Below are 20,185 nucleotides of genomic sequence, written 5' to 3'. Positions count from 1 at the left end.
GTTCCTCCACAACCTGGTATCCAGACCTTTTGCCATCTCCTGGAATCTCCTCCTGTTCCTTCACTGGGACTTTTCCCTCAGTTGCTTAACTCTTGCTTATTCCATTAAGGCTTTAGTTGAAAAGAGTTCAGTTGCAAAGTTTTATGGGTCTTAAAATAACATTTTACATTTACACTTAAAATTGCAAAGTATTTCTACATATATGATCTTATTTGATTCTCATGGAAATCTTATGAAATACTTCTTTCTTAGCTCATTCCCAATCTCCATCTCTTAAAAATAACTGCCCTCCATTGCCTAATGTTCAATATCTTGAAATCTGTTTCTTCCTATATTTTTATCCAGTTTCTTAGTCATTTCAAGTAGGAGGGGAAATATGATTCCCTATTACTTCATGTTGGCAAGAAATACACCTTTTGTTTGCCAATTCCTTTACTTATCGGTTTCTTTCAACTTAAATAACAGAGTCAATATCTATTGCTTGTGAATAAGAGGTCTGGCAGATATACATCTACCTTTCCCTTTCTTTAGATACTCAATTTATCTCCAAGTCCTGTCAGTTTTATTATTTAAATAGCTTCTTAATTGCAGTAAGTTTATGTATGTGTGCATGTGTATGTGGAATGTGGTATGTGTAATTATTGTGTTCCACGTACTTGTCTAAGCATTTTACTTCTATTAACTCAATTTAATCCTCTCAGTAACCCTATGATAGAAATCATTATTATGGCCAGGTACAGATAATCCTCTCAGTAACCCTATATAGAAATCATTATTACAGCTGGGCAGTGGCTCATGCCTATAATCCCAGCACTTTGGGCGGCCGAGGCAGGTGTATCACTTGAGGTCAGGAATTTGAGACCAGCCTGGCCAACATGATAAAACCCTGTCTCTCCAAAAAAAAAAAAAAAAAAAAAAAAAAAAAAAAAAAAAAGCCAGGCATGATGGCAGATTCCTGTAATCCCAGCTACTCGGGAGGCTGAGGTGGGAGAATCACTTGAATCCACGAGGCAGAGGTTGCAGTGAGGTAAGACAGCTCCATTGCACTCCAGCCTGTGTGACAGAGCAAGGTTCCATCTCAAAAAAAGAGAAAGAAATCATTAGTATATCTCATTTGTAGAGATGAAGAAACTGAGGCACGAAGAAATAAAGTAAGTGTTCAAGGTCATAGGGTAAGTGATTGAAAACCAGCAGTCTGAACCAGATACCACAGAAGCATTGCTGCCTTTTTACAAACACCTCTGCTCCCTCATCTCCACTTACGTCTCTACGCTGCCACCCTTGTTCAAGCTAGCTGAAGACAAGGATTCAAGTGCCAGTAGTCTATTTGAGAGGTGGTCCCAGGAAACATCTGCAGGGAGGAGAGGGGGAAACAAGACAGGAAAGAGAAGGCAGACAATAAAGAATGCATTACCAGGCAAGAGACCACCGTGGGCTACTGGAGCTCAGCTGCATGCAGGCATTCTAGGGAAAAGGGTAAAGCATGCATCTCAGAACTACCCCACCTAAGGCTGAGCCCAGTGGCTCACACCTGTAATACCCAGCACTTTGAGGTGGGTAGGTCACTTGAAGTCAGGAGTTAGTTCAAGACCAGCCTGGCCAACATGGTGAAACCCTATGTCTACTAAAAATTAGCCAGGCATGGTGGTGCATGCCTGTAATCCCAGTTATTTGGGAGGCTGAGGCAGGAGAATCATTTGACCCCAGGAGGCAGAGGTTGCAGAGCCGAGATTGCACCACTGCACTCCAGCCTGGGCAACACAGTGAGACTCTGTCTCAGAAAAAAAAAAAAAAAAAAAAAAAAAGAACCACCCCACCCAAAGGACAAAGCAGCTGGGGTGTTTCTGCACCAGTTCCCACCAGTCATCAGCTAAACAATGTCCCCACAAGAGGCTGTTCTCTGTCCTTCTGGTCTGCTGCCTGTGGCCAGAGTGTCTGCCTCTGGAAGTCAGAGAAAGTCTTCAGGTGGAGATATGAAGGCAAGCAGCTGGGAGTCTGGGCATATGCATCAAAATGAAAAGTGTTCAAGGGATGTGGTCCTGTGGGGCACTGGCTTTGAAAGACACATGAAAAGCACAAGGCATGGACTTTCTTTAACCAGAGATTTCTCTGACAATGCCAAAAGAACGGGGCTGAAGTAGCTGGAAACCAAAGGCAACGTTTGTTCTGCGGTTGCCAAATCACATCCTCAGTTGAACTCAGATCTTCATTATATTTCACTAATATATATAAGGACATTGATTAGAAAAGAGAGAAATGGAATGGGACTACAGAGCAGGATTTGGAGACCTTCAATCTTCCCAACTCGCAACCCACCCTGAACTCCCTCCTCCTCTGCCTCTGCGTTGCCTGGTTAGGCTCTTCATATCTGTCCTGAGGACACTGTTACCTTGTCCCAGCAGCCATTAGTTACCTTGGCAGAGGGACAGACTCACTCCATGCTCTATTAGCAACCCAACCCCTCACCTATGCAACTCATCTTCCACATCCCCAGACCTGTAACTAAAGTCAGACCCCGGCACTTACTAGGAGAGAAGGGAATTCACGCATCAAAAGACTTACAGGACTTATTTATATTGGCAAAGACGTGGGAATGTGTGAGGAGAGGCATCCTGAAGGCTATTGATCAAGAGGAAGGAACATCACTTTGATTGGGGTAAATGTGGGGGCACTGTGCACTCACCCATGATTCTGGATCTAGGGGTGTTAGCTGGAGCAGCTGAGAGTGGCCACTTTCAGTTTACCTGATGGTCCAAGAAGACCAGGGCTCCACTAGAAGTACAATATAGGGAAAGCTGAGAAGCTAGAAATTCTAAGGTTCAAGATAACAAAAGAACTCGTAGGTATCAAGGTAAGAATGTGGCTGTAGAGCTAGCCTTATAGGTGATCCCATCATCAAAGCCTGGAATAGACACTGTAAAGGAAACACCAGCATCTTTGAAAAGAACATAGAGGCTATTGTCTGTGATTTGGGAAGCATGGTAGAAGATGCTGCCATCAAAAAGCGCTCCTTGATCCAAGCACTTGGGAAGGGCCTGGCTGGCAAAGGACGAATAGGTACACTAGAACAGTAGGGTAGAAATGTGTTATCTTACAAGACATTACGGCTTATCAGAATGAACAGACCTGCAGGATTTCCGGCCCAACTTGGCATATGTAACTGAGAAAACTTCAGGTCTGGTGAATGGAGGCTGCTATTACATCAGAGATTTGGGGTTGTGTCTAAGATCCACTCAGTTCCCAGACCCACATCCCCTTAATAAAGGGGAAATAAGGCTGCTGAAGGTAATGCTTTCTGCTAAGATTGCCAAGTAGGTTCTGTGACTTTTCCTCTTAGCCTTCCCCAAAGGTACTTGTGTCCATTTATACAGGTTCCTGTACTTGGGGAAAAAGTGCCCAAATATTTCTCAAATATTTGGACACTGGCTCCAAGCCAACCATACCACAGACTACCTATCAAAGCAGGCGACTAATAGAGATCTGGTAATTAATAGTGTGTGTGTGTGTGTGTGTGTGTGTGTGTGTGTGTGTTGACCTTCCTTCTCCCATTTGGCAGAGGGAAAGTATAAACACAGAGAATAGTGCAGAACTCTTGGTGAGTTTGTACTCCTGTAACTGCATCCATCCCTGCTTCCCTTACTGAGTTCCCTCCACACCTGCATCTCAAACTCTCAACTCAAACTTACCATTCTCCCTCTCTTCCCAGGGCCTTTCAACTAGCAATTCCCTGGCCTAAACCTTCCTCCTCTCACCTCTTCCCATCCCTTTGCCTAATTACTTCCTCCTCATCCTTCAAATCTCAGCTCGAGGGTCTCTCCTTAGGGAACTCTGTGTGTTCCCACCGCTCCACAAATCTAGGTCAACTTCATTGGCTCCACAACATCCAGGGACAGCGATCTTCGCCTTTAAAGCACCTCCCGCTGCTTGCTGCTGCACATTCATGCGGGGGGGCTTGATCAGTATCTGCTTCTTCCTCTCGACTAGAAGCACCCCAAGAGCAGGAACACAGTTTTGGTTGCCACTCTTCCCCTGGCTTCTATATACGATGCCTGGCACAGTGAACCTCAATAAATATTCATCAAATGAAAGGATGAATGAATAAATGAATGCACACCTCTTTTTATTTTTTAAAAAAAAGCTTTCTAAGAATTCCAGTTTGGCAATAAATGGGCCGGTGTTTTTCAGGAGTATTAGCGTGGTAGCACTGTCTCCTGGATACTCTGAGCAGGGGCAGAAAGACATCATCCCTGTCAGCACACACATCTGAAAGCAGGCGGGTGTCCTTCTGCAACAGTTCCTGCTCATTTAGGTTGCTTTAGGACACTCTCTTTATAAACAGAACAAAAATTTAACCAGACCATAAAAGCTGATTTGGGATTTGTGCAGCAAATGATAAAAAAAAAAAAAAATAGAAAAACTCAGCCATGCTGCCAGCTCTGCCTTTTGTCTGGGCATCCTGTGTCCTGCAGGCCTAGAGAGGCTAAGGAAACCATTTGTCAGCAGGGAGACTGGATTTTAATTGTCTTGCAAAACTCCAAGAAAGCTTTGTTTCAAGTCTTGAACTTCATCCATGTTTCCCTTTTAACAAACTTCAAGGAAGTAAGTTACCCTGAACTGCCACAGTGTACTGCCAAAGCACTAGCAAATAAGAAAGGCACTTGCTTCCTGAATTTGGGTGAATGAACCGGCAACACAACACTCACTTTAAAGGGTTTTCTTTTTCTTTCTTTCTTTTTTTTTTTTTTTTTTTTTTTTTTTTTTTTTTTTTTTTTTAACTAGGAGGATGTGACCAGGCTTTCCATCAGCAATTTTTGTAACAAAAACATTTGGTGCCACCTGCTGGCAAAATTTATACTGACTCCTCAGCCTTCACGGAGTAGAAATGTGTCCTAGTGGAACTGAGTGCTAAAAACCCTGGTGCAAGTAATTTGGAAAATTTTTAACGATATAGAGAATTTAAATTTCTCCTTGTTGAAAAATAAAATCCCCATCTGCGTTCCACCACTCCACTTGGGGACACTTTGTTTTCCTCAACAGGTGGCTTTCTTTAAGCGAACATTTTCTAGTCTAAGGTAATATGCTTCATGCAGAGTTCACTTTTGAGCTAAAAGAAGGGTAAGAATTATAAATAATTATTTTGGCATGAGTGAAGGAGGAGGAATGGCCCAGAAATCCTTTAGGCTCCTTCAGTGTCTAATGGCCAGGATTCCAAAAAGGTTTGAGAATGTTTCTCATACTCATATTTGGCCTGAGCACACGGATCCAGTCAGTCAACTTTCACTTTGAGAAAAGCTTCAAATTCCACATCCTTGGATAAAACATAAATAGAGCCCAGTTAGTCCCTCTCAGGCTTTTATGAACTAGAGTCATACTTCTTAACCTACCATTCCTGAGTGTGAGAAAAAGAAGAGGAATGAATGTAATGTCTTAACAAGCTGTGCTGGGATACGAATTTTAACTGGCCAATAGAACCAACTCAGCTTACGTTTTAGAGACATCTAATCCCTTATAAATCAGCTGTGCATAAAAACCTTCACATAAACAAGCTATGTGTTGTGAATAGCAAGAAAAAAATAATTCTCCTGGAAATATGTGGGTCCATTAGCAGAGACAAGTGCTGCTTGCCTCACACACTGTACTCCAGAGGGCAATTCATATTAAAGGCAGTAGTGGGCTGGCTCCCTTTATGCTGACTACAGAAAATACAGAAAAACATCTACAAGACTGAGCAAAGTGAGTGTTTCATGTACCGGCTGAATCAATACTCCAGAGAGAAGAGCCCCCAGAAACAGACCAGCAAGAGCTTGAAGGTTTCAATGATCATTTAGTTTAAGCCCCTCTTTTTTACAGACAAATGAACAAAGGCCCCAAGAGTTTAGGTGATATTCCCATGGGCCCTTATCACGTTAGAGCCACAGCCCAGGGAGAGAGAGATGTGAGGTCTTCTGCTCTTTGCTTCTGCCTCTAACCTGTGCTTGCTCTAACCAACGTCCTCCCACCGGCGATGCAGAAAGACGAGAGGATGAGAAGTGGCAAAGACACAGTGAATCTGTGTAATATACATAACCGATGACTTCCTCCTTTGGATTTTTTTTTTTTTTTTTGAGACAGGGTCTCGCTCTGTTACCCAGGCTGGAGTGCAGTGGCACAATCATAACTTGAAATCCTAGGCTCGAGTGAGCCTCCTGCCTCAGCCTCCTGAGTAGCTGGGACTACAAGAAGCACATCTCCATGTCTGGCTAATTTAAAAAATTTTTTCTTTAGAGACAGTAATCTCGCTATGTTGCCCAGGCTGGTCTTGAACTCCTGGTCTCAAGAAATTTTCCCTCATTGGTCTCCTAAAATGGTGACCTCAGGTGTGAGCCGCTGTGCCCAGCAGCTTCCTCCTTTACAGAAATAAATTAATGCAAAATAAAGGAGGACGGGAGGAAATGATAGCTAAGCAGACAACACGCAGCGAAGTCAACGCTAACATCCACGTGGTTGAGCATCTACAATGCGGCAGGTGCTTCACACGCATTGCCTTGAATGGATGAATATTCTCCAATACAGCAGGGTTCTATCCATTCCACAGGCAAGGCACCTCATGCTCAGGTGGGTGAATTGCCCACCACTGTGTGGTAATAAAAGCAAAGAACACACACATGAAATCTGGACTCCCTGACTGCAAATCCTATCGTCATTTTATGTCTCCAGCTGTAGACATTTCCTATGTGAGCCCTGGACAGGAAAAAGAACAGAGTCATGGAAGGTCCACTTAAGTAAGTTCTGCTTCAAGCAGCTAAGGAGGTGCTGTCTCTAATAAGCCAAATTAAGACACAGGCAAAGTCACCCCAGTAGCTGTTGAGTTCGGCGTTTGCTTTTAAAATGAAAATTATTGTCTCAGGGTGAAGACTCCAGTTCAAGCATGAGTCATGCAGCCCAGCCAACCTGGTTTGTTTTTAGCAAAGCATGGGGGGGCGGCGTGTGTATTCACCAGCAAAGCCTGTCACGGAGGATGTACACACACACACACACACACACACACACACACACACACACACGTCTGCCCATTACAGCTGCTCCAAGCATCTCTTGCCTGACAGAATAGTGTCTGTTTCCAGCCCTCACACATCCTTAAAGAATGTGATCTTTGCAGAGATCACCAGCAGGAAATGACCTTGAGGAAAGCCACTTGATGTCATTCCTTGAATGTTCTGCTGTCAGCTCCGAAAACTGTCAGGAATGAGGTTGTAATTGTCTCCTTCAGCTGCATAAACAGAGGCCACCAAAGGTCTCCAGGAAAGAAAAAAACCTGATAATCACAGCAATTCATGTGTGGACCAAATACGGCAGCACCGGTGACAGGCAGAGTCCTGTTGTGACTCACACAAACCCGAGCTGAAATTCCACAGCTGCCATTTACCAGGGGTAGGACATTGAACTGCATAAATGCCTCAGTTTCCCCATCTGCTTGATGGGCATCAGATCATCACCATGAGGGATGATCTGAGTACTTACGGAAGCAGTGAGTGATACAGGTAGCCAGAGCCTGATCAGTGCTGCTTCTCTTGCATCCTCCTCCTGCCTGGTGTGGTTAAAAATCTCTGGTGTGGCTGGGCGCTGTGGTTCACGCCTGTAATCCCAGCACTTTGGGAGGCTGAGGTGGGTGAATCACCTGAGGTCAGGAGTTTGAGACCAGCCTGGCCAATGTGATGAAACCCTGTCTCTATTAAAAGTACAAAAAACTAGCAGGTCATGGTGGACACACTTTGGGAGTCTGAGGTGGGCAGATCACTTGAAGTCAAGAGTTGGACACCTGCCTGGCCAACATGGCAAAATGCCATCTGTACTAAAAATACAAAAATTAGTTAGGCGTGATGGCACACACCTGTAATCCCAGCTACTCAGGAGCCTGAGGCAGGAGAATCAATTGAACCTGGGAAGCAGAGGTTGCAGTGAGCTGAGACCAAGCCACTGCACTCCATCCTGGGTGACAGAGCGAGACTCTGTCCCTCTTTCCCCGACTAAAAAAGAAATCTCTGGTGCCCATCAGAATCAAGAGTGCCCCAACAAAGGGTCGACCAACCCACCTTCCCGGCCATCAAGGTCACACTGATGCTAATGGGACAAGTGGACAAGCTTAACATTTAATGTAAAACTGCTAGCATCAGATTCTTTGGGATCAATGTTCCCCCAGTGCTTAAAAATCCCTGTTACAGATCTTCTTCCTTGCAGCTCTCAGAACTGATCCCTTCACTCTTTGCATGTGTCTCTGCCTCAGTTCCAGTTCTCATCCCCCTCCCTGAATCCTGCAGCACCTCCCAACTGTGTCCCTGCCTTCGATCTGCCCCCATTGTCCCCAGTCCCTGCATTGCTGCCAGTGAGCTCTCTGACATGTCTGTCCAAGGCAGTGGATATTATTGGGTGTCTCTCAGCATCATTCTCTCTTCTCCTGTAGACAGAGACTGGATTTTGTTCAGATACCTAAATCTCCCACCTTTGCCGTAGGCTTCAAGGAAAGCTGTCTCTTCTCCCTTTTCCTTGGGCAGGCCTGATTGATCGAAGAGTTAGCCTGTCCCCTTACCAGTGACTGTTTTACTCAGTTCTGGACAATGTTATGTAAGGGAAGGTTTGTGGCTACTTCTGGGAATGTTCTTCATCATTCCTTATCTGAAGGCCATGAAACATGCATAATTCTGTCATGACACTATCACACTGCCTTACTCATTTATGTGTTTGGACTCCTACAGAGACTGTAAGCTCATAGAGTAGGCCTTCTCTGCTCTACTCCTACTAATGACATATACTCTACATCCCACTCCTCATACTGGCATATAGTAGACCTTCAAATAACATTTGCTGAATGAATGAATGAATGATGGTTTAAGTTATCAAGGGTGCTGAATTTTCCCAAAGCACTTCCTAACAGACAAAGGGACAAAGATCCTACTCCACAATAAAAGAACATCCACTTATTGGTGATGTTTGCTATAAACTCACATCTGTTGCAGCTGCCTTTTCCAGAACACAATGCCGGGCCAGATGTCAACCTTCTTTCCTAAGTAGGAAGTGGTTCCTAAGTCACATACACAAGAAGACCTCTCTACAGGATGTTATGATTGCCCCTCAAAGGCAGCAAGAAAGCAAGGTGTTAGGACACCAGAGTCAGATGCACTCTGAACACCCTGTCTTCTCAGCAGAGGCAACACCATGCATTAGTCTGGGTCATCGAAATCAACAAGAAAGGTAGTACAGAAGGGTATGACCTTGAAGCAGAAGAGACCCTGGGATCACCTGCAGGGCATTACAATTCGAAGTGGACATAAAGCATAAGGTCTGCAACCAAATCACCAAAAACATCACATTAAAAATCCTGCCTGTCCCCATAAAGCCCAGAGGACAAATTAGTAGTGTTGTATACAGGCTGCTGTGGAATCACTTGCAATTAAGAGCGGTAATTTAGCTTCTGTTCCTGTAATTATAACTGCTCCTGTGTGGACAGACAGATCCCTCATTGTGTCTGGAACAATTGCAGCGTTCCAAACATAAAGCAAGCCAAAGTAGCATACCCCAGGGCCGCCTCTTTCAACACGCTATCCTCCACAGCTCCCGGGTGCAGCTGGCTTGAGGGCCCAGTTTCCTGCCATTGTTAGCCTGTTGAGCCTGGAATTCCATCCAAATGGATTTGACCCCTTTGCTAAACAGCAGTGCATATTTCCCTGATTAGTATATTCCTGTGTTTAGATGGGAAGTGGCAGGGTTGGGGGAGGTAAAGGGAGAAAGACAAGGAAAATCATAAGGAAAAACAACTCCATTCTATTCATGCAATGATGATAGCAACCTGGAACTCTGGCTTCATCCGCAAGTGTAATGTACGGGCTACTCATGCATAAATAAACATTCATCCAGCAAAAATCCCATGTTATGTGTGTGTCATAGCCCAGCCAGGCTGGGAATGAGCATGTACACCTGATTTCATTAGTAAGCAGTTATTGCTATTGGGGCCCTGTTTATTCTAAGCAAGAGCATGCAGAAAATGATAAACTATAATCTCCTTGGGTTTGTCCTTAACTACACGAGTTCTGTTCCTCAAGGATATTTCCTTCTGACAATGACGCTGAAGAGGGACCTTTTGATATTCAGTAACCAGGCTGATTCCTGGATATACAGGCCTACCCTTCTCCACACCGCATCTTCTCCCACCGCACCCTACTTTCTGCTGTTTCCTCTAACACTACAGTCTCTATCCATTCATTTTGCCCTTTATATTAATCTGAAATTCCCTCTTACAGATCACAGAGCAAACATTTTTATCACCACCATGTTTATTAATGTTTATTTGTCAATGACCCAAAGGCACAGAGAAAATAATTCACCATTTAAAGTCCTATGAGGTCACCAAAATTAAAAACTTACACGCTTTAAAGACACCACCAAGAAAATGAAACAGCCCACAGAATGGAAGAAAAGTTTCTACAAATCATGTATTTAACAAGGGGCTTGTATCTGGAATATACAAGGAACCATGACAACTCAAGACAAATAACCCAGTTGAAAGCAGCCAAGATCTGAATAGACATTTTACCAAAGAAGATATACAAGTAGCCAGCAAGCACATGAAAAGATGTTCAGCATCATTAGCCCCCACAGATGTGCAAATCAAAACCACAAAAGGATACTACTCACACCCACTAAAATAACTCTAACAGAGAAGACAGATAATGACAAGCATCGCTGAGAATGTGCAGAAATCACAGCTCTAATATACTGCTGATGGGAATGCAGAACGGGGCAGCTGCTTTGGAAACCATTCTGCAGTCAACCAGCCTGGCAGTTCCTGGAATGATTAAACACAGAGTTACCACCAGTTCCAGGAATTCACCTCCTACCTAGATACCCGAAAGACATGAAAACACATGTCTACACAAAAACTTGTACACAAGTGTGCATTGCAACATTTTTCACAATAGCAAAAAAGGACAAAGAACTCAAATGTCCATCAACTGATCAAAGGATAAATAAAATGTGGTATGTCCATACAATGGGATAGATTCAACAACAGAAAGACATGAAGTATGAAACATGCTACGACATGAATGAAGCTTCAAAACACGCCAAGTGAAGGATGCCAGTCACAAAGGACCCCATGTTGTACGACTTTATATTATGGAATGTCCCGAACTGGCAAACTGCAGAGACAGAAAGCAGATCAGTGGTTGCCTAAGACTTAGGAGGCATCGTGAATGGCCATTTCTCCCAAGAAGTTGTAGAAAGAGCCAAATGTGTGTATCAAGGGCGGACAGCTAAAGGGGTGTGAAATTTCTTTTTAGGGTAACAAGAAATGTTCTAAAATTGCTTCTGCTGATGGATGCACAACCGTGCCGATATTGTAGAGGTCATTGATCTGTCCGCGTCACAGGGGTGAATTATCTGTTCTGTGAATTGTATTTCATCAAAACTTTTAGAAAAACCATGAGGTTAATTAAATACTCATAATTATCTGACAAATTTAATTGAAAGAGCATGGGACTTCACCCAGACTCTTTGCAATCTCGTCCTAACCCTGACCCTGCTCTGAATGGCTAAATGAGGCAAGTGCTTTCAGTCTCCGGCGTCTGCGTCCTCCTTGTCTGTAAAACAAGGAGGGTGGACAGATGTTCCCTGAGGACCTTTCTACTTTTAATTCTTTCAAAAAACAGTGACCTCCAAAACAATTGTACTGATAAAATAGCCTGACTGTTCTTTGAACTCTCTGAAAGTTATCATATTCTTTTCCTTGGGTTTTAAAATTCCACCATGGACTCCACTGGGTAGTTAAAATAATAAGTTAATTGTGTTTGATTTCAATGAAAGCAAAGTGTTTTAGATTAGTGCATTTCATTTATGTGGTGATAACGACCTTTTCTGCATGCTGAGGCGAGCAGCAGTAGTGCAATCTGCCCACCTGAAGCCAGCCTCAGTGGGGTCTCCTGGGGCCTGGGAAGCCCCTCCCTACTTAGTCCGAGCTGGCTACCCTCACTTCCTCTGCATCCTCCTCTGTCCTCCCGTGCAAATTCTTACCTCCTGGTGTCCTTCATGTGTTAGTATGAGCCTGTTAGTTCCCCAAAACAGCACCACAGAGACCTGCAGATCAACTCTGGTTAGCAAATGAATCGTAGCATGGCCTCACTTACATTGTGAGTTTTGTTGTTCTCACCTTTTCTGACTTGCTGGTGGCGGAGGAAGGGGTACTCTATCTGCCGAGCTGCCATACAAAGTACTGGTCAGATGTCTGCTTAACTGGTTAGAATTTGGCCAAGGCTGGCTTCGGAGAGTGGTAAACAGGGCCCGTTGCCCCTAAGCCCTGCACTGATGTAGAGACCGCTGTCCCTCTTCCCCATTTTCACCCAGCCTCCAGGCTCTGCTCCCAAGATTCTCCTTTCCCTACCAAAATACATATCTAAGCTTTTCGAATACCGCTTCAACCTAAATCCTATCTTCTACTCAAAGCCTTCACGTTTGCCTGCACGGATATCCCCTTCCTCTGAATCCCATCGTAATGTTACTCGGGAACCATAAAATGCTGGAAATGGGTGGCTAGTTGTCTAATGCCTTCCAAATGAGCATCTCCTACGAGGTCTTTCAGAACTAAGTCTAATGCTCCTCTGCTGTTCCCCTCAGTGCCTAGCACAGTTAGAGAGACATTAAATAAATGTCTATTAATGGGCTTTACAAAAAATGACCCTAGGGGAGCACCTACAAAGATGTGGTCCATGCTCGCATCCTGAGACAAGCTAAAATGCTGACAATTCTCAAACAGATTTCTGAAAATGATAAGAGACAATTTTCACAAATAGTGTGGTCATACCCTGCTAATAGGCCAGCTAGAACTTATCTTGGGTACATTTAAGTATTTCGTAAATTAAGAAATAATAAAGCTGTGCCTTAAGAAATGATAAAGCTATACCTCTTTCTTTTTTTTTTTTTTTTTTTTTTTTTTTGGAGATGGAATTTCACTCTTGTTGTCCAGGCTGGAGTGCAATGGCTCAGTCTCAGCTCACTGCAACCTCCACCTCCCTGGTTCAAGTGATTCTCCCAAGTAGCTTGGATTATAGGCACCTGCCACCACACCTGGCTAATTTTTGTATTTTTAGAAGAGACAGTGTTTCACCAGGCTGCTCTCAAACTCCTGACTTAAAGTGATCCACCCGCCTTGGCTTCCCAAAGTGTTGGGATTACAGGTGTGAGCCACCGCGCCTGGCCAAAGCTATCACTTTCTTTCTCGAACTCTTCTACAGAAAAGAAGCACTTGTCTTTCTAATGTTTTCATTCTTTCCCTACAGAGACAAGGAACCCAGCTCTCTGGACTCCTCTCCAGTGCTTTATGTCAGATCTTCGTCACGCTCTGAAAACCTCACCAGGACCTTCACCCCAAGCTGTCTTCTTGTCCTTGCCTTTCATTTCCTCTTCCTACATCTCTTAGGAAGAAGAAATCCTCTTCCTCAATCCTCTTCCATGGTAGCCTTTTCCCTCATACTATCTTTGAAGTCATAAAAGTGTTCAGAATCCACATAGGCAAATTCTACGTTACATGTGCATGATAAATGACCCACTGAAAAATAACAGTACTGCAAACTATTTAATTTTAATTTGGTCGTGGGCAACTTTGAGAATTTTGTTTGGTTTGCTCTGGTTTGGTAGATAACAGCAGGCTTCAAGAAAATTGGAGTGGGCAAATAGTGTTCCTCTACCACTTTGTTAGCAGGTAATAAAAAAAGCAAGTCCCTGACCAAATTCTCCACGTGAAAACAGGCTCAGAACAGTTCGTGAAGCAGTCCTGTAAACGTGGAGTCCCAGTTCTCAGCTCTCTGTTTAGGTGCTCCAAGCGTATCCTGTAAAACGTCTGCTCACCACAGATACAGCTACGTCTCCCAGCAAGATTCAAAACATTGCCATCTGCATTATCTCATTTCTTAACCAATGGCTGTGAGGTTAAGTGGGCTCAAGCTAAGAAAATATCCCCAAAGGGAACAGATTCACAGTTGAGTGGATTCTGAGGAAAGAGGAAAAAAAAGAAAAAGAGGAAAGAGGACCTCTAAGCTCTAATCTATACATCCTGAATTCCTGTAATCTTACCAATGAATTCACAACATGAATTTCATCAATAAAAACCCACTGTCGACACCTTAAGAATGAGCAAAGTAATGGTAGTTGAACAAGGAGGGCTTGTGAAAGACAGGTCTGGCCTTTCTGATGTCATCCTAGCTGGCCACCCCATGAGCGGCATTCTCAATTGGCACATGAAGTTCACCTAAGCTAAATAACACACAGAGTATCACACTAGATACAATCAAGTATTTCTAAGTAAGCTACAGGCACGACAAGCCTAGAAACTAACACTTTATATCTAAAACTGCTTCAGGAAAATGTTACATCATTTTGTAAAGTAGAAAACTACCCCATTCCCATATTTGGCCTTTACATGATTTTTAGAATTTATCATTTTTATTTATAATTTTAGAGATGGGTTCTTGCTATGTTGCCCAGGCTGGAATGCAGTGATTATTCACAGGCACAATCCCACTACTTATCAGTGTGGTAGTTTTAACCGTGTTTATGACCTGAGCTGGGTCACCCCTCTTTAGGCAACCTGGTGGTCCCTGCTTCTAGGAGGTCATTATAGTGATGACGAACTTAGTACAGACATTCAACCAGCATGGCATCCTATGGCCCAGAACTCCTGGGCTCAAGTGATCCTCCCACCTCGCCTCTCAAGTAACTGGGACTAGAGGCTAAATGATTTTTAATAATCTGGTTTTCTTCAAGTTAGGCTTCCATGTGATGGAGTGCTGGCGCTGTGCCAGGCAGGTATGTGAGCATTTGGAGAGTCCCCACACAGGGTCCTCTGAACAAGGGATGAACATGGAAGTTCGATGGCTGTGTAGTGACATAGTGACATCGCTGCTGCTGGTGAAAGGGACTTTTGAGCTATATTAGGCAGGGAGGGACTGTGACTCCCAGCCTGAACTCTCCCCTTTGCATGTGGGCTCCACTCTCTTCCCACAAGGGTTGTGGTCAACCAGTTTTCCCCCATACCTCTCCAGTTACACACTGAAAAGCCTAGAGGGCTTAAGCTTTTGATGTAGCTTTTGAGAATGTGAAAGTAGTGAAAACTCTTCAAAAAAATTGCATGTATGCACCTGCAAAATGCAAACTTTGAATATGGTTTCAGTGAGTTCATGTTCCCCACCACCATTCTGAAATCTCCCAGAAATCCATCAAGGTGGTCAGGGAACCTCTGACATTATGACATCAAGAAAATCAGTTAACCTCCCTGAGCTGCTGATTTTCATCTTCCATAAAATTTGCTGCTCTTATAGTACTACCTCCTACTCCATCACAGTACTCTGGGGAGGAAGTAAAATATCAATTATGGAAGTACACTGGAAAGTGTGGATTAGTGTATGAATGCATGGTGACTCTGTTTAATGGAAGTGCAACCCACTGGGAGGACCAGCTTCTGTCCTCTGGGCCTTTCCCTGGACGCACAAGATGCTACCTGGCATCTGAGTCTGCTCATGTCCTTCTGTGTTTTATCAAAACCAGATAAGTGGCACTGGTTCCCAGGACTGTCCTCTACCATGATGGGAAAATCAATACACCTGCAAATGTTGCCCCTTACTTTTAACCTCTCAGTTTTCCTTCTTCTCCAGTCCTTACCAAGAGCTGTCATTCAGCCCTGAGCCCCTGGACTAGTGAATTCATTTACACTGAAAGATAATGATTTTATGTATTGTTTATTCCCAGAAGTATTTTGCATTTTAAAAGAGAGCTGCACTGTTCAGGCTATGGTGGATGCTAAAGAATGTACCACTAATGATGGAATTCCAATAACTGTTGCACCAGGGGAAGCTACTTTTTTAGTAAGTTATTCAAGTCAACCATGTAGGCTGTTGTATATAGTCCCCATATAAGCCCAAAGACTAAGTTTGCCACTCACTTTAATTTTTTAGTGAAGATGACATGATCCTTCCATATCTATGCAAGAATATTTTGAACAGGGTAGTAAAGAATTCTGCTTCTCTGGCTACAAAGAGCACAGCTTTTTGATGCAAACAAGAGGAGAATCAGGTTTATTTCAATGCCTGAAAACTCCATTCACACCCTAGAGGGGATAACAGGTTCAGAGGACAATGCTCCCAAGGGCTCCCATCTTCATCAGTTCTAGAGGGAGTCCTCCTGGCCATTCTGTAGCCATGGTACACCTTTTGGGAAGGTGCATGAGGTTGATCAAAGAATTGCTCTGGGATGGAAGACCTTCCCCTTAACACACCTCTCACCTGAAAAGCACTGGAAGTCTTAAAGTCAAAAGCTCAGTTTACCTGTCCCCACCTCACCTTTTCCCACTGTATTAGTCTGTTTTCATGCTGCTGATAAAGACATACCTGAGACTGAGTAATTTATAAAGAAAAAGAGGTTTAATGGACTCACAGTTCCACATGGCTGAGGAGGCTTCACAATCCTGTGAAAGGTGGAAGGCACATTTTACATGGCGGCAGACAAGAGAGAATGAGAGAAGTTGTTCAGGGAAACTCCCTCTTGTAAAACCATCAGGTCTTGTAAGACTATTCACTGTCATGAGGATGGCATGGGAAAGACCCACCCCCATGATCTAGTTACCTCCCACAAGGCCCCTTCCATGACACCTGAGAGTTGTGGGAGCTACAGTTTAAGATGAGATTTGGGTGGGGACACAGCCAAACCTTATTGCCCGCTAACCCCCGTGAATGCAGCAGACCTAGACCCAGGCTCTGTGTTGTAGCTCTCACCTTACCCTTGTCTTACTCCAGGTGAATGGCTTGGCCTTGCTCTTCTTGCTCCCATCCCAGCATCTTTCCTATCCATGACCTCTCCCTGACCAGGACCCCCCTTACCAGTCAAGTCCTGGCTAAAAGCTATTTAAGAACCTGCAGGTCCAGCTCATGCCTCTGACACTTCTGAGTCCACCCTTGCCCTACAGGGAAAATGCAGCACTCTTCCTGGCTCAGGCTGCCCAATCCTCTAAGCATAGGCTGGCTCAGCTCTGCCAATTCCTCACCATGAATCTACGTTCCAAAGGAGAGATTTATGAGTTCATATTCTTTCCTTGAAACCAATAATTATGGGATCATGGTGTCGGACTTCATGTCTTTTTGAATGACTCAAACTTGATTTTTCATGGAATTCATACCAGAATCCTGGAGCCCTGGATTTCTTCTCCACCCTCTATTTCCATTTTCTCTTACTTCTCTTGTCCAAGTTTTAATGGCTCAGCTGGAGTTGAGACCATATTTGCTACTCATGTTTGTTTGAACACTTAGGTTCTGTGAAAAATATTTGCCTCCCAAATTCCCAATGATAGACAGATGTCCTAGCTCACTGCTGTTGCTTTTTAAGTATCTTGGCAGGGAGAGAATTGGCTTCACATTTCAAAGAATTCCTTTTCTGCGAAAAAGTTCTGGTGTCACCACACAAAAGCACTTACAATGCATACCCACAAATTGGAGCCACCGGGCCCTCCTTGGGAAGAAAAGGCAACTCTTCATTCTCTCAAGGCCCAGTAATTAGCTCAGTGTCCTTGGGCTTAACCTCTCTGGACCACAGTTTCCTCATTTGTAAATAAGGGATTTGCTTGATTTCTAAGGTTTCATCCAGCCATGACCTTCTATGATTCTATCAAAACAGGTCACAGGGAAGGAAACCATAATTTTTCTTTGAGCACAGGGATTTTTGGAAGACTATTACAAATCGGCAAATAGAGTTTAAGATCTCATCAATCTTCCTTTACTAACAAAATACATTTCCATTCCTTTTTCACTGAGTAATGGAAAATAGCCTTGAAGGGTAATATTTGAGGGGCCTCAGTGACAGCAGGGTTCATTTTCTTGTTTTTAGAATCCAAAGTAAAAAAAAAAAAAAAAAAAGACTATTAAAGCCATTTCCTCTCACCAGGCCAGATCCAGCAGTTGCCATTTCAATTGGGTCTATTTCAAGGTAAAAGGAGTTGAATATGAACACATTTCCATAGATGGAACTTATGCAAGAAGAGGGCAAGGTCAGAGTCCCCCTTCTGAAATAAAAAGAAGTCAAGAAAATCCATGCTCTGTCGTAGCTACATTTGACATGCTTCTCTCCACGTTATTTGGGGTTCCCTTAAGTTCCAGATTTCAGGGAGGAGGGAGACAGAGTTGTCACTGAGATTTTCTCATGCACTATGCTGCTAGTTGGTGAACAAAGCTACGACTGTCACTTTGCTCCTACAGCCTCTGACTTTCCAGCACAGCTCTGAATGTCTCTGCATGGAAAAGGACTACTTCATGAAAATGTTCCTGATCATTTTAACTGCACCATGAGCCTCACGAAGGCCAAAGAGGAAACTACAACGTAGTTAGCTGCAGAAATTGGCCTCCTGCCTAGAGGTGATTTCTCTCCCCCTTTTCCCTGGATGCTGAGTCTCTGTCTCTTTCCTGTTCCTTTGAGTTCTTTCTCAAACCCATGTGCTAAAAAAAACAAAAAAACAAAAAAACTGACACTGGTTCTACGAACCAGTGCTAAAGGGAGCCCAAGGATGTCAGTTTCATGCAGCACTCAGAAGAAACTGCCGATCTCAGCTCTGTCCCCTTACAGAGTTACAGTCGCATAGGAATATTTAAAAGGTTTTTGGCCCACAGTTCAGTTCTTAACTGCCACTCCTTCAGATATCCATTTTCTAATGAAAAATAATCTGGAAAAAAAATAGCTATATCTTCATTTTGATTTCTGTTTCCTGTGGGAAAAAAATATAGTTTTTCATTTATTCCCATCAAGAAGGGTTGGAAGAGGCTATAGATGTCATTCATGTATGTGTATATATAATATACATATTAAATATATATATTAAATATATATATATTTAAACTTGTTGGATATTAAACTTGTGTATTTTTAATCCACTTATGACTGAAATAAAAACCTTTATCTTCCCTTATACTTGAGAAAGGGAATTCTAGAAGTGGCCTTGATTTTGGAGGAATGAGCCTGCCAGCATGGGGTTTACCCGGCCTGCTTTGTAAATATTATGATACACTGGCCCCCAGTCCTTCAAACAATGGGTGATACCACTGTGGCTTAAAATAAAAACCTCTTGGCTGCTCTCTGACCCGCCCCAGTCACCCCTAAACCTCTCTAGGGCACCTGGACTTCCAAACCAGAATGACTTCTCACCCACCAAGCAATGAGGGCTGGATTTTTCTCCTCTTAGGATATCTTTCTAACTTGTTATTTCCATAATTAACTTTAATTACTTTCCTCCTCCTCCTCTCTGTCCACACAACACCCTATTTTCATTCTTGGTGGGGATGGTGGACCTCCAGGCTTCTGGCAACTCTCCCTTTGACCGAGGTCCCTGGAAAAAATTCTCAGGGTCAGCCAGGAGAGCTGTGTACAAAATGAGGCTTAGGGGAGGAGGAGGGACTGGGAGAAGGGGCGAATGAACTTTCCAGTGGAAAAAAAGACTCAAAGAACATTTATACCAAGTTTTATCTCATAGATGAGAAAGCTGAGTCCTAATGAGGTGAGGCTACTCACTCCAGGTTGCCATTGTTGGGGGTCTTGGGGACATGATCCTTTCAAAGCTGGAGGAAGGGTTGAAACTGAGTGTCCATCATTGGCTCATGTGGCAATCTGAGCTTCTTGTTTTTTTTCAAGTGAAAGGTGGCAGCAACCGGGCCTCACTTTTCTGGAAGCTCTAGCTCACATCTTCACATTCTAAGCCTTTGCCTAGCCTGGCCTGTTTTGTAGATCCAGCTACATCTTCCAGTGGGACCATCACCCAGCTCTCTCGGCCACAGTGCTCAGGGCTTTCCAGGACCTACAGGCAACAGATGGGGAACCTCATCTCCTCATCCCAGGAGGGAAGGGCCTTGACCACCCCAGCAGACAGCTCCACATTCTTCTCCCCTGCAGTGGCGCCATCTCAGCTCACTGCAACCTCCGCCTCCTGGGTTCAAGCTATTCTCCTGCCTCAACCTCTCGAGTAGCTGAGATTACAGGCACGTGCAACCACATCCGGCTAATTTTTGTACTTTTAGTAGAGACGGGGTTTGCCGCGTTGGCCGTGCTGGTCTCGAACTCTTGACCTCAGGTGATACACCTGCCTTAGCCTCCCAAAGTGCTGGGATTCCAGCGACCCCACCTGTCCACATAA

The sequence above is a fragment of the Saimiri boliviensis genome, chromosome 4, assembly GCF_048565385.1.
Source record: "Saimiri boliviensis isolate mSaiBol1 chromosome 4, mSaiBol1.pri, whole genome shotgun sequence".
Taxonomy (NCBI): domain Eukaryota; kingdom Metazoa; phylum Chordata; class Mammalia; order Primates; family Cebidae; genus Saimiri; species Saimiri boliviensis.
Note: the sequence above shows the minus strand (reverse complement) of the source record.